At 54.1% G+C, this 10396-nt stretch overlaps 1 pseudogene; it reads right to left on the bottom strand.

Annotated features, from left to right (window-relative positions):
- Positions 1-2573: 2573 nt before the first annotated feature.
- LOC123101129 (G-type lectin S-receptor-like serine/threonine-protein kinase At5g35370) lies at positions 2574-4275 on the bottom strand (annotated as a pseudogene).
- Positions 4276-10396: the final 6121 nt, after the last annotated feature.

The following is a 10396-nucleotide window of genomic DNA, read 5'->3' on the forward strand; positions in this document are numbered from 1 at the left end:
AATAGATGCCTTCTTAGTAAGTGGTTGTGGAAGCTTTCTTCCGGGACTGAGGCCATGTGGGCGCAGATCCTCCGCAACAAGTACCTCCAGACTAAAACATTGTCCCAGGTCGCAGTCAGACCGACTGATTCGCCTTTCTGGAAAGGACTAATGAAAGTCAAACAATCAATGTTCAATAGGACGGGATTTGTTATTGGAAATGGTGCAAGTACACGAGGATACTTGGCTTGGCGACTCACCTTTAGCCATTCAATATCCGTCTTTATATCGGATTGCTCAACGACGTGAGGTATTTGTGGCAACGGTATTTCAATCTATCCCCCTTAATATTCAGTTTAGACGGTTGCTAGCGGGCAATCGTTGGGAAGAATGGCTCCATCTAGTTAGGAGACTGGTGGAGGTTCAACTTTCTCACCAACCCGATGGATTACGCTGGAAGTTGACTAGGTCTGGAGTATTTACAGTTTAATCAATGTATATTGATGTTATTAATTCGAACTCCATTCCAACTTCCAAGTATGTTTGGGCTGTCAAAGTTCCTTTAAAAATTAAAGTGTTTATGTGGTTTGTCCATAAACAAGTTATTTTAACAAAGGACAACTTGATAAAGCATAATTGGACAGGACCTACTAGGTGTAGTTTCTGTGATCGGGATGAGACGATTAAGCATTTATTCTTTGATTGCCCGTTGGCCAAAGTCCTTTGGCGGACGGTCCATATTGCTTTTAATATTACTCCACCGACTTCTGTCAATGCATTATTTGGGACATGGCTTAATGAGGTTGAGCTTGACTTAGCAAGACATATTCGGGTTGGAGTTTGCGCTTTGTTGTGGACTATCTGGAATTGCAGAAATGATTTGTTTTTAACAGAACATCACGGATTCATTTTTTGCAGGTTATTTTCCGAGCTACGGCAGTGATCCGTTCGTAGTCGCTACTCACTCCGATGGAGGCCAGAGAGCATTCGGTTACTGGATCTATCCGTTGGGAGATGGTAGCTCGGGATATCTTCAACCAGTTTGGATGGCGGTCATGTAATAGGATAGGAAATTAGTTTATCTATCTATTTTTAGCCAGCCGGTTGTGGCATCTTTTACTGGTTAGTTTGTGTATCTAGCCTTTTTAAGCTCTGTGTGAGCTGCATTTTCCTTTTATCAACTGGAGACTTTGGAACCTTGTTGACACTTTTTGTTTTTTTGTTAATAAGATGGTTGTATGCATCACTCTGATGCAGAGGCCGGGGAGCCCCCTTTTCAAAAAAAAAGTTGGTGCGAGGAGTAGGGTTTGGTCAGGCCGCGTGGCAGGCAACCACGGTGGGGAATTTGACCGGCAACCGACCTCTCTCAGATGCCAATGCTCCCGGTGATCTTTAGTTCGGCCCAAAATTGCATCAAACCTAACGGCCTTAATGCAATGCACACAGACAGAACACACCCTGCCTAAAATGCTATCGATTCGCCATGCTTGGCTCCCGCTGATATGACGACAGAGCAGACAAGGTATTGTTCCTTTTCGGTGTAAACATAAGGGTCTGGATAGCAAGATTGGAATTATAAATTGTTTGTCAGTTGTCACAGAGACAATATACTCTAGATCTCCGAGTCAGGCTTTCAGTGGCCATTGTGTAAGCGTGCGTGTGCGTGTATCCATGAGTTATAGTATATATCGTGTTTCTTAGAGATATATTCTAGAGGAACTGCAAAACAGTGAATGAATTTTCAATACGACTATATGGTTCTCCATGGTTTAGAAGAGAGAATGGCAGCCTCATTCATGACTGACTTAGACAAACTCATAAACACAAATTTGTTTATTAGTCACATCTTGAAAAGTTCACCATTCACCAATTAGAACATGTATACTGTCATTTATTCATTGATTTGAACTATTAAATCTTTTAGTATGCATTAAATTGCAAGCCGGTCAGAAAGTCGGTCACCTCAGTCTTCAGCACACAATAATTATGTAAAGGAAATAAAAAATATGTTCTATTGTTGAAAGAAGAGTAGGGTAAGACTACAGGCCATCAATTTGGGCCCAAGACATTACCAGGCTCAACACCATGTTGCTGCCCCCCACCCCCCAGTGTTGTGCACTGAGGATTGAGGAGGAGGTGAGAAGTAAACAGCACCACATCGGAGGAACATTCCGAGCCCAGGCTAGTAGAGTAGGTGAGCCAGCCTAGGATGTAGGGAGTGATAGAAGGCCATGTGTTCTGAAAACAACCAAAAGCATTGATGAAAATATTTTTTGCATACTTTACTCATACAAGTTCTCCAAAAGCATTGTCATACTTTTTGCATACCCATGGGTAGTTTGTGAGTTGGAAACAAATTAGGGCTCAATATACCTTTATTTACTGATGAAAATATTTGAAGGTTTCTCTGCTCAATACATCACTGACATGATGAAGAATTTCGTACATTGATCTCTGTTACCTTTTTGTGGTACGGTGTTGCTATACTTGAAACATTTAAGTATATATATGCCCATTCAAAATAATTAGTTTAGATAACAGAAACAGAAGATGACACAGATAAATTATGGTATGACAGGTTTCTCTGTCTGATTTCACCTGGGGGCAGAGAGCACTGATGCATTTGGCAGGGCGGAGAAGTTGGGTTGACCAACTGGCACAACGATTGCAGGGCTTAGATCGAAGAAGTTGTAGTTCAAGTCGGATTCCACATTTCTTTCTCCTTCCATGACCTTCACCACCACTGACATGATGTGAAGCCTTCTGTTGCTGTCACTCTGCAAGCACCACATTGCAAGCTTCATGATCTCAATCACTTCCTCCTTGTTGCATGATCGTATATCTTGGTTGTTCCTGTCGATCATATCTTCCAGTTGAGAATTCATTGCCTTTTCTCGTAGTACCATAATGAGCTGAGCACCCTCATCAGGCTGAGAGTAGTCGATGTTCTTTCTTCCACTTAAGATTTCCATGACCACGATACCAAAACTGTAAACATCGACCTTCTCAGTGATTTTCGATGTCAGCCATTCGGGTGCCATGTATCTAGGTGTTCCTCTCATTCGTGTCACTTTTGTCTCGTTTATTTCTCGTTATTATCTAACAAGATCCACCGGAACCATTCTGGAAAGTATGAAATGCGGCCTTGCAAGAGCAATTGCTCAAGCAGGCTTGCTTGCAGTTCTCTTCGTCATTTGGTATTGCAGCATCGGGATCATTGTAATTGAAGTAGGAAACATTGGGGAGAGCTACTAGCTGGTTATCTTTCGCAGCTGCAACAGACTGGCAAGAAGAAATTGGATCTACTGCAATGCAGCCAAGGTTATGATTCCAGGTATCAGCCTGCCTGAAGTACGAGGTATCATTTGCAGAAATTGGGCAGAAGCACTGCCCATTCCTGCAGATCCCGTACTTTCCACAGACAGTTGGGTAGTTGCAGCAATCTAGCTGGAAGATGTCATACACGAATAACCACCGGGTGTTATTTTGATCCCACTCATACAGCCTGAGATATCCGTCAGACTCGAACCTCATGTACTGGAACGAGCGCGCATGAGGCAGGTCGATCCTAACATTTGTGATCGAGTCTGAAGGTGGAGAGGAGGCAGCGAAGATGGACAGGCTCCCATTGACGAGCGCGATGTATGTGGGTTCATCATACGCGTCGCCTGCATAGTATACCGAGCTTTGGTAGTAGATCTGGTGTGTTGACCCTTCAGATGCTTGCAGGCTAGCATGATGAGCTGCTAGATAGAACTGATTGCTGGCAGCGAAGCTGGCATTGTCGATGCTGGGCGTCAGCTTCATCCCTTCCATTAATGGCTGCCGGGGAAGCATAGCGTCAGTTGGGTGATCGAACGACTGCCAGACTGGCAAGTTCTTTTGGTTGAAGAGAACCAGATTGCCGGATTCGGTGATGTTCATTTCGATGACAGATTGGCCGGAGGTGTTGCTGGACCAGACAAGGCTGCCATCAGAATCCCGAAGAACCAAGTCCCCGTCGGCGGTGAAGTTGAGGGTGGAACCACACTGGAGTGGGCGGTCACGGTTGGCCGACCAAACGACCACATCATTGACACATATTGCAAAGAAGTACTCCTGGAAGTAGGAGTAGAATGTTGCAGAAAAGAAGTACTCCTAGCCGGAACGGAAGAGCATATACGAACCGTCGGTGCTCCAAACAGTGGACAATTCCGCGGTCGCGTTGGAGGCTTGAGAAGATGGATGTGCGGCGAAGATTAGGAGCAAGAGCAGCGATGCAAAACAGCTCCTGAAGCATGGAAGGAAGGCGCCCATATTCATGCAGCAACAAAGTGGCAAGCAAGTAATAACTAACAAAGCAGGGAGCTGGCCGGACTAGTAGTTGCTGCTTATCAGCAAAACTAGCAGAAGAGTCCGTGCGTTGCAACAGGGAGAAAACATAACACAGACTCTTAACTCAACAACCATCACTCAAGACCACAATAGGTCCGTCTCCTTTATTTTTGTGAGGCATCATATTTGTGTTGCCGCTTATCCTCCTTCTCACCCTCGCCGGCGATGACTTCGGTGTTCACACAAAACAACAAAAAACGTGTGTTGAATATGGTTAATCCTAAGCCGTCTCCCTCTCTCTCTCTCCCCCCTCTCCCTCTCTCTCTCTCTCTCTCGCTCGCTTTCTCTCACTCTCTCGATGAGAAATCTGTTGTTTTCCCCTGCGACATTTTTCAAAGGTATGCATGTGTAGTTATCGATATTTTCTTTTCCGTATATGGTTATAGTAGGGTGTTTATTTGCAACCCGGATCGCTGCCGGTATGAAAAAAAATGAATCTTGCGCTATAAATTATAAGTTTGCTTCCATAACAATATTTTCGCGTCGGCGGCGTACTCGGGGAGGGCGAGCTGGGCGTCGGTGAGGGAGGCGCGCACGACGTCGACCTCGTCGGCGAAGTAGCCCGGTTTCGCCACGGTGTCGGGCAACAGGGGAATGGGCACTCCCCCGTTGCTGAGTCGATCTCCACCCCGTTGGCCCGGCGCGCATGTCCGGCGGCGCCGGGATGTTCGCCTGGAACAGGAGCCAAGACTCCTGTTCGCGGAGCGATCAGCGGCCGAAGCCGTTGGCCGCGGCCTCATCGCCGGGGAATCGCTTGGCCATTGGGAGAGGGAGGGAGGGAGAGGAAGGGCTCGGAGGCGGCGCTCGGGAGAGGTAGAGGGCGGGCTAGGGCTGGTATGGCTGGTGTAGCCAGAGGCGAGGGAGGCCACCGGCTTATATAGCGGCGCCGCTCCGTGTGTACGCGTGCGAGGGAGGGGAGGCATGGGCGCGCCGCCCCGTGAACGCGCCGCCCGTGAGGAATCACTGGTAAGGCTGACCGGCGGCAGCCTTGCCACTGATTCCCCGCGGGAAATCGAGGTGTTCGGGGAAGAAGACGCGCGGTGTCGCTGACGCGGCGGGCCCGCGGCTCTTTCGCGCCAAAACCGCTCGCCCCAGTGCCCCCGAGCGCCCCCCAGCGCGCCGAGTTCGGCCTGGGTCCGCCGACGCTAAATTCGGCCTAGGCCAGTGAAAATCGGGCTCCTGGAGGCGCGACTGGGCCGATTTTTTAGCGCCGACGCTATTTTCTGTTTGAGCTAGTGGTGCATGTTTTTGTTCAGTTAGATGTCAGTTGTCAGGACAATAGGAAATGCAACAAAGATACCTGTTTTCTCATCTTAGCAGACCAGTGTGAATTTTCTGAAAATGTCAGCCTCCTGTGATTATTTTTTCGAGAAAACGCAAAAGAGCTTGCGTTTCATTATATTGAAAAGACGGGGTTTAATAGTTACAATCCTCCTGGGAGGTGGTTACAGCTCGGGATGAAAGTCAATGGACGTCCCAGGTTTGCGGGATAATGTCTCTTAGCCCTAACGCGCCGGCGGCGGCCCAAAGGGCGGCCTCCTCCTTGATTTTTGCGAGCAGGTCGGCAAGCAGGGGGCGGCCACAGTTGAAGACGCAGTAATTGTGGTGCTTCCAAAACATCCAAGGGACTAGCAGGACCACGGAAGCCAGGCCTTTACGCATGGGCTTGGGCGCGAGCTGCCTAGCGGATTGCCACCAGTCGTTGAGAGATGGCTCATGATCGGGCATGGGGCATGGGACTCGGAGCCAACTGAACACCTCGTGCCAGGCCTGCCGGGCGAAGGGGCAGACAAGGAGGAGGTGGTTCATGGTCTCGGGCGCCTGGTCGCAATGTGGGCAGCGCGCGGCGTGGGGTGCGGCAAGCCACGGCGGGCAAGGCGGTCAGCGGTCCAGCAGCGGTCTAGGTGAGCTAGCCAGTGGAAGAACCTGACACGCGGTGGCGCCCAACACTTCCAGGTGAGCTTCCATGCGTCACAGGTGATGGAGCCGTGGAATGTGGCGAGGTAGGCAGATCTGGCGGAGTAGGTGCCGTTCGTGCTCCACTTCCAGGTTAGGCGGTCTGGCTCCGCGGAGAGGGTAGTATGCGCGATCTTGTGCCATAGCTGTAGGTACTGCCCAATCTCCTAGATTCCCATGACGCCCTGGATATCCTGCGCCCACCGGTTGGCAAGGAGACCGTCCGCCACGGTTCGGAGCTTACAGCGGCATTTGGGGATGCACACGTGGAGGTGAGGCGCAATCTCGCGGACGGAGCGGCCATCAATCCACCGGTCCTCCCAAAAAAGGGCTTGTGTGCCGTTCCCAACAGACATGGTGGTGCAGGCGAAGAAGAACACACGCTCGTCGGCACTGAACTGCAGGTCTAGCCTGGCCCAGGCCCTGCCCTGGTCAGTGCGGCTGAACCACAGCCACCGTGTGCGGAGCACGAGGCATGTACGCGCCAGGTCACGGACGCCCAGCCCGCCAAGAGAGTTCGGCCTGGCGACGCGCTACCAGTTGACGTGGCAATTGCCGCTGTTAGCCTCCGTGTGCCCAGCCTAAAGAAAGCCTCGCTGGATCTTCTCAAGTGCCTTCAGGGTCTTCTTAGGGGGGCAAGCACGAGCAGCTGATGGATAGGGATCGCTGCGAGGATCGCCTTGACAAACGCGAGGCGTCCTGCCTTGTTCATGAGGCGCGCCTTCCAGTAAGGTAGCATGCCAGCGGCCTTGTCGACGACGGGCTGGATCTGGGCGACAGTGGGTCGCCGCAGCGTGAGCGGGATGCCCAAGTATGTGATCGGCATCGCGACAATCGGGCATCCCAACAGGTCGAGGGCCGGCTCGGCCTCTGCATCGTCTCGGATCAGGGTGGCGGAGCTCTTCGAGAAGTTGACGTGAAGGCTGGAGGCGCGCCCAAAGAGCTGCAGAATGCTTCTGACTGCAGATGTGTCAACCACCGTGGGATGACAAAACATGACCACATCGTTCGCGTACAGCGAGACAGATGGGATCACACATCGGGGGTGGAGCTGTTGCATGATGCACAACTCGGTGGCGTGACGGAGCAGGCGGCCTAGTGTGTCCACCACGAGAACGAAGAGCTGGGGCGACATGGGGTCGCCTTGCCGCAGTCCTTGGCGGTGCCAAATGGGCGGGCCTGGTTCGCCGTTCAAGGCCACCTTGGTGCTGGCCGACGATAGCAGGATTGCGAGCCAGCCTAGGAACCTGGCACCAAACCCATATTGGCGCAGGACGTCGAAGAGGAACAGCCAGCTGATCGAGTCGAAGGCACGATTCAGGTCCAGCTTCAGCAAAACGCGTGGCGCGCCTAGCTGGTGTAGCAGACGCGCGGACTGCCGCACGAGGACGAAATTGTCATGCAAGCTTCTTTCCGGTATGAACACATTTTGGCACGTGCTGACAAGGTCGTTGAGCTTGGGCGCAAGGCAGAGCGAGAGGACCTTGGCGAAGATCTTGGCGACGAGGTGGATGAGGCTTATGGGCCTGTAGTCGCCGAGGCCTCTGGCATCCGCGCGCTTCGGGAGCAGCGTGAGGAGCGCCTTGTTGAGGCAGCTGAATCCGCGCCCTCTCAGCTCATAAAGCTCCTGGAAGACAACAATGAAATCATGCTGGACAGTGGGCCAACAAGCGCGGAGGAACTCGGCGGCGAATCCGTCGGGGCCAGGGGCCTTGCGCGCAGGTAGGTGCACCACAGCGTTCCATATCTCCTCGGCGTTGAATGGGGCCTCGAGGTCATCCAAGTTGATTGGCGTGATCAGCGCCTCAAGCTCCAGAGCGCACTCGCGGGGTGGCGCGCAGCACTGGATCCCGTCGAAATATGCATGCGCCGTGGCGGCCATGTCACAGGGGTCCGTAACGGCGTGCCCGTCGACCACAAGGCTGTGGATTCTGCTCTTCTGTCGTTGATACATGCACTATCGGTGGAAGAAGGATGTGTTGGCGTCCCCGTCCTTGAGCGAGGCGAGACGGGAGTGCTGCCGGGCAATAGTTCGCTCGTGCGAGGCGAGTCCGAGATAGGAGGCCTTGATTTGTCGGCGCAGCCAGTCCTCGTGGGGAGACAAGACTCTGTGATCTTGCGCGGTGTCGAACTTGAGGAGGAGCTCCCGAGAGATCGCAAGCTTTAGGCGCACATTTCCCACGGTTTTGGCGCTCCAGCTCGTGAGCCCACGCGCGGTAGCTTGCATGCGCAACATGAGGCGGCGAAAGGGGTCGGCGTCACTCACAGATTGCCAAGCCGCCTCCACGGTGTTATGGAATCCGTCCATGCGCGTCCAGAAGTCCTCGAAACGGAAGCGGCGATGCGCCGGCGGCACCGGCGAGCAATCGAGCAGCAAGGGGCTGTGGTCGGAGACGACCGAGGCGAGGCAACGGAGGTGGCATTCACCATGCAAACTCCTCCCAGTCGCCGGTGCAAAGGACACGGTCGAGGTGGACCAGCGTCGGGGGTGACTGCTCATTTGACCACGTGTAGCGGCGGCCATTGAGATAAACCTCCTTGAGCACCAAGTCGTTGAGGGTGTGCCGGAAGCGGCCCATCATGCGTCGGTTTACATTCCCGTTGCTCTTATCTTCGTCGCGTTATATGAGGTTGAAATCCCTGAAAATCATCCAAGGCCCATGGCAGTTCATGCGTATGTCGCGGAGCTCCTGCAGGAAGGCGATCTTGGCCTCGTCCGGCTGCGGTCCGTAGACCACGGTGATCCACCATGGTGTGCGAGCGTCGAAGGGAGTGGAGACGCGGGTGGTCAAGGCGTTGGCGGTGAGTAGGGGCTCGGAGATGACAATCTCCCTACTCTTCTAGGCCAACAGGATGCCGCCACGGGTTCCTTGCGCGGGCAGGTACATGTAGTCATCGAATTCCGAGCCTAGGGCTTCGAGGACAGTCGACGAGCAGATCAAAGCCATCTTAGTTTCTTGCAAACAGACGAGGGATGTGTTGGCGGTTACAACGAGCGATCTGACAGCAGTACGACGTGCGCGCGCGTTGAGGCCGCGCACGTTCCAAACCAGGATCCTAGGGTTGTGCTACATGGGGGCGAGGTCGACGAGGGGCGCGAGGGCGCAACTATGCCTCGATCGGGCTGCCCGCGATCACCGTGGTGATTGGCGCGACGGGAGGATCCAGGGGGAGCTCGCGATCCACGAAAGCGGCCATGGCCGATAGGACGGACAGGGGGATGGGCGCTGCAAAGAGGCCGTCGTACGCCTTCATCTCAGCGGCTGAGATCCTCTGGTTGACACCAATGACACCGAGGGTGCGCAGAATGTGGACTTGGGCGCGTCGCTCGACCGTGGGTGGAGCGACGGACTTGTGAGCTGCGGTCGAGGCCGATCGCCTGCGACGTGGGGAGAAGTTGGGCGGGCATCTTCGAGGCCGCTTGCGTCGATCCGCTTGGTTGCCGCAGCGAGGAAGTCTCCAAGGGTCCACGTCGTCGTCGCAGCCGCACGCCTGTGGGACCGGGGCATCATGATGGGAGGCGAGGCGAAGCGCGTGGCCGGGCTTGGAGTAGTGGTGCATGCCGTGCGGGCGACATCATCTGCAAGCGCGCCATGTTGGGCCTCAAGCCCCACCTCGACAGCCGCATGCTGGGCCTCATCCTGGGCTGAGGGGGACTGGGCCGCGAGGGGGCCCGAGGCGGGGTCCTTGTCCGGCACGCCACAAGCGGGATCCTCCTCCAAAGGGGCTTGGTCGCGGGCGGCGTGCAAGGTGGGCACCAGTGGGAGGGAACGCTCCGTGGACCAGTCGGCAAGTGACGCGGGGCGGGCAGGAGGGAGCGGAGGCGGGGCCCTGCTTTGCCCCGACAGCGGATCAGGCACGGGGCCCGAGGCTTGTGAATCTGGGACCTCGCTGTCCAGCGACAAGCGGTCCGTGGAGCCATCCCGATCCATGTGCGCGCTGGGATTGGCTGCTTCTGGCGCAGCCGCAGCATAGGCGAGGTCATCCACGCAGCGCGATGGGGATGGCCTGGCTGACGCTGTAGCTAGTGTCGGGGCGCAGCCAATGTGCCAGAGCCAGCAGTCGTCGTGACGCGTGTGTCGGGGCA

This window comes from Triticum aestivum, chromosome 5A, assembly GCF_018294505.1.
Source record: "Triticum aestivum cultivar Chinese Spring chromosome 5A, IWGSC CS RefSeq v2.1, whole genome shotgun sequence".
In the NCBI taxonomy this organism is placed as follows: Eukaryota; Viridiplantae; Streptophyta; class Magnoliopsida; order Poales; family Poaceae; genus Triticum; species Triticum aestivum.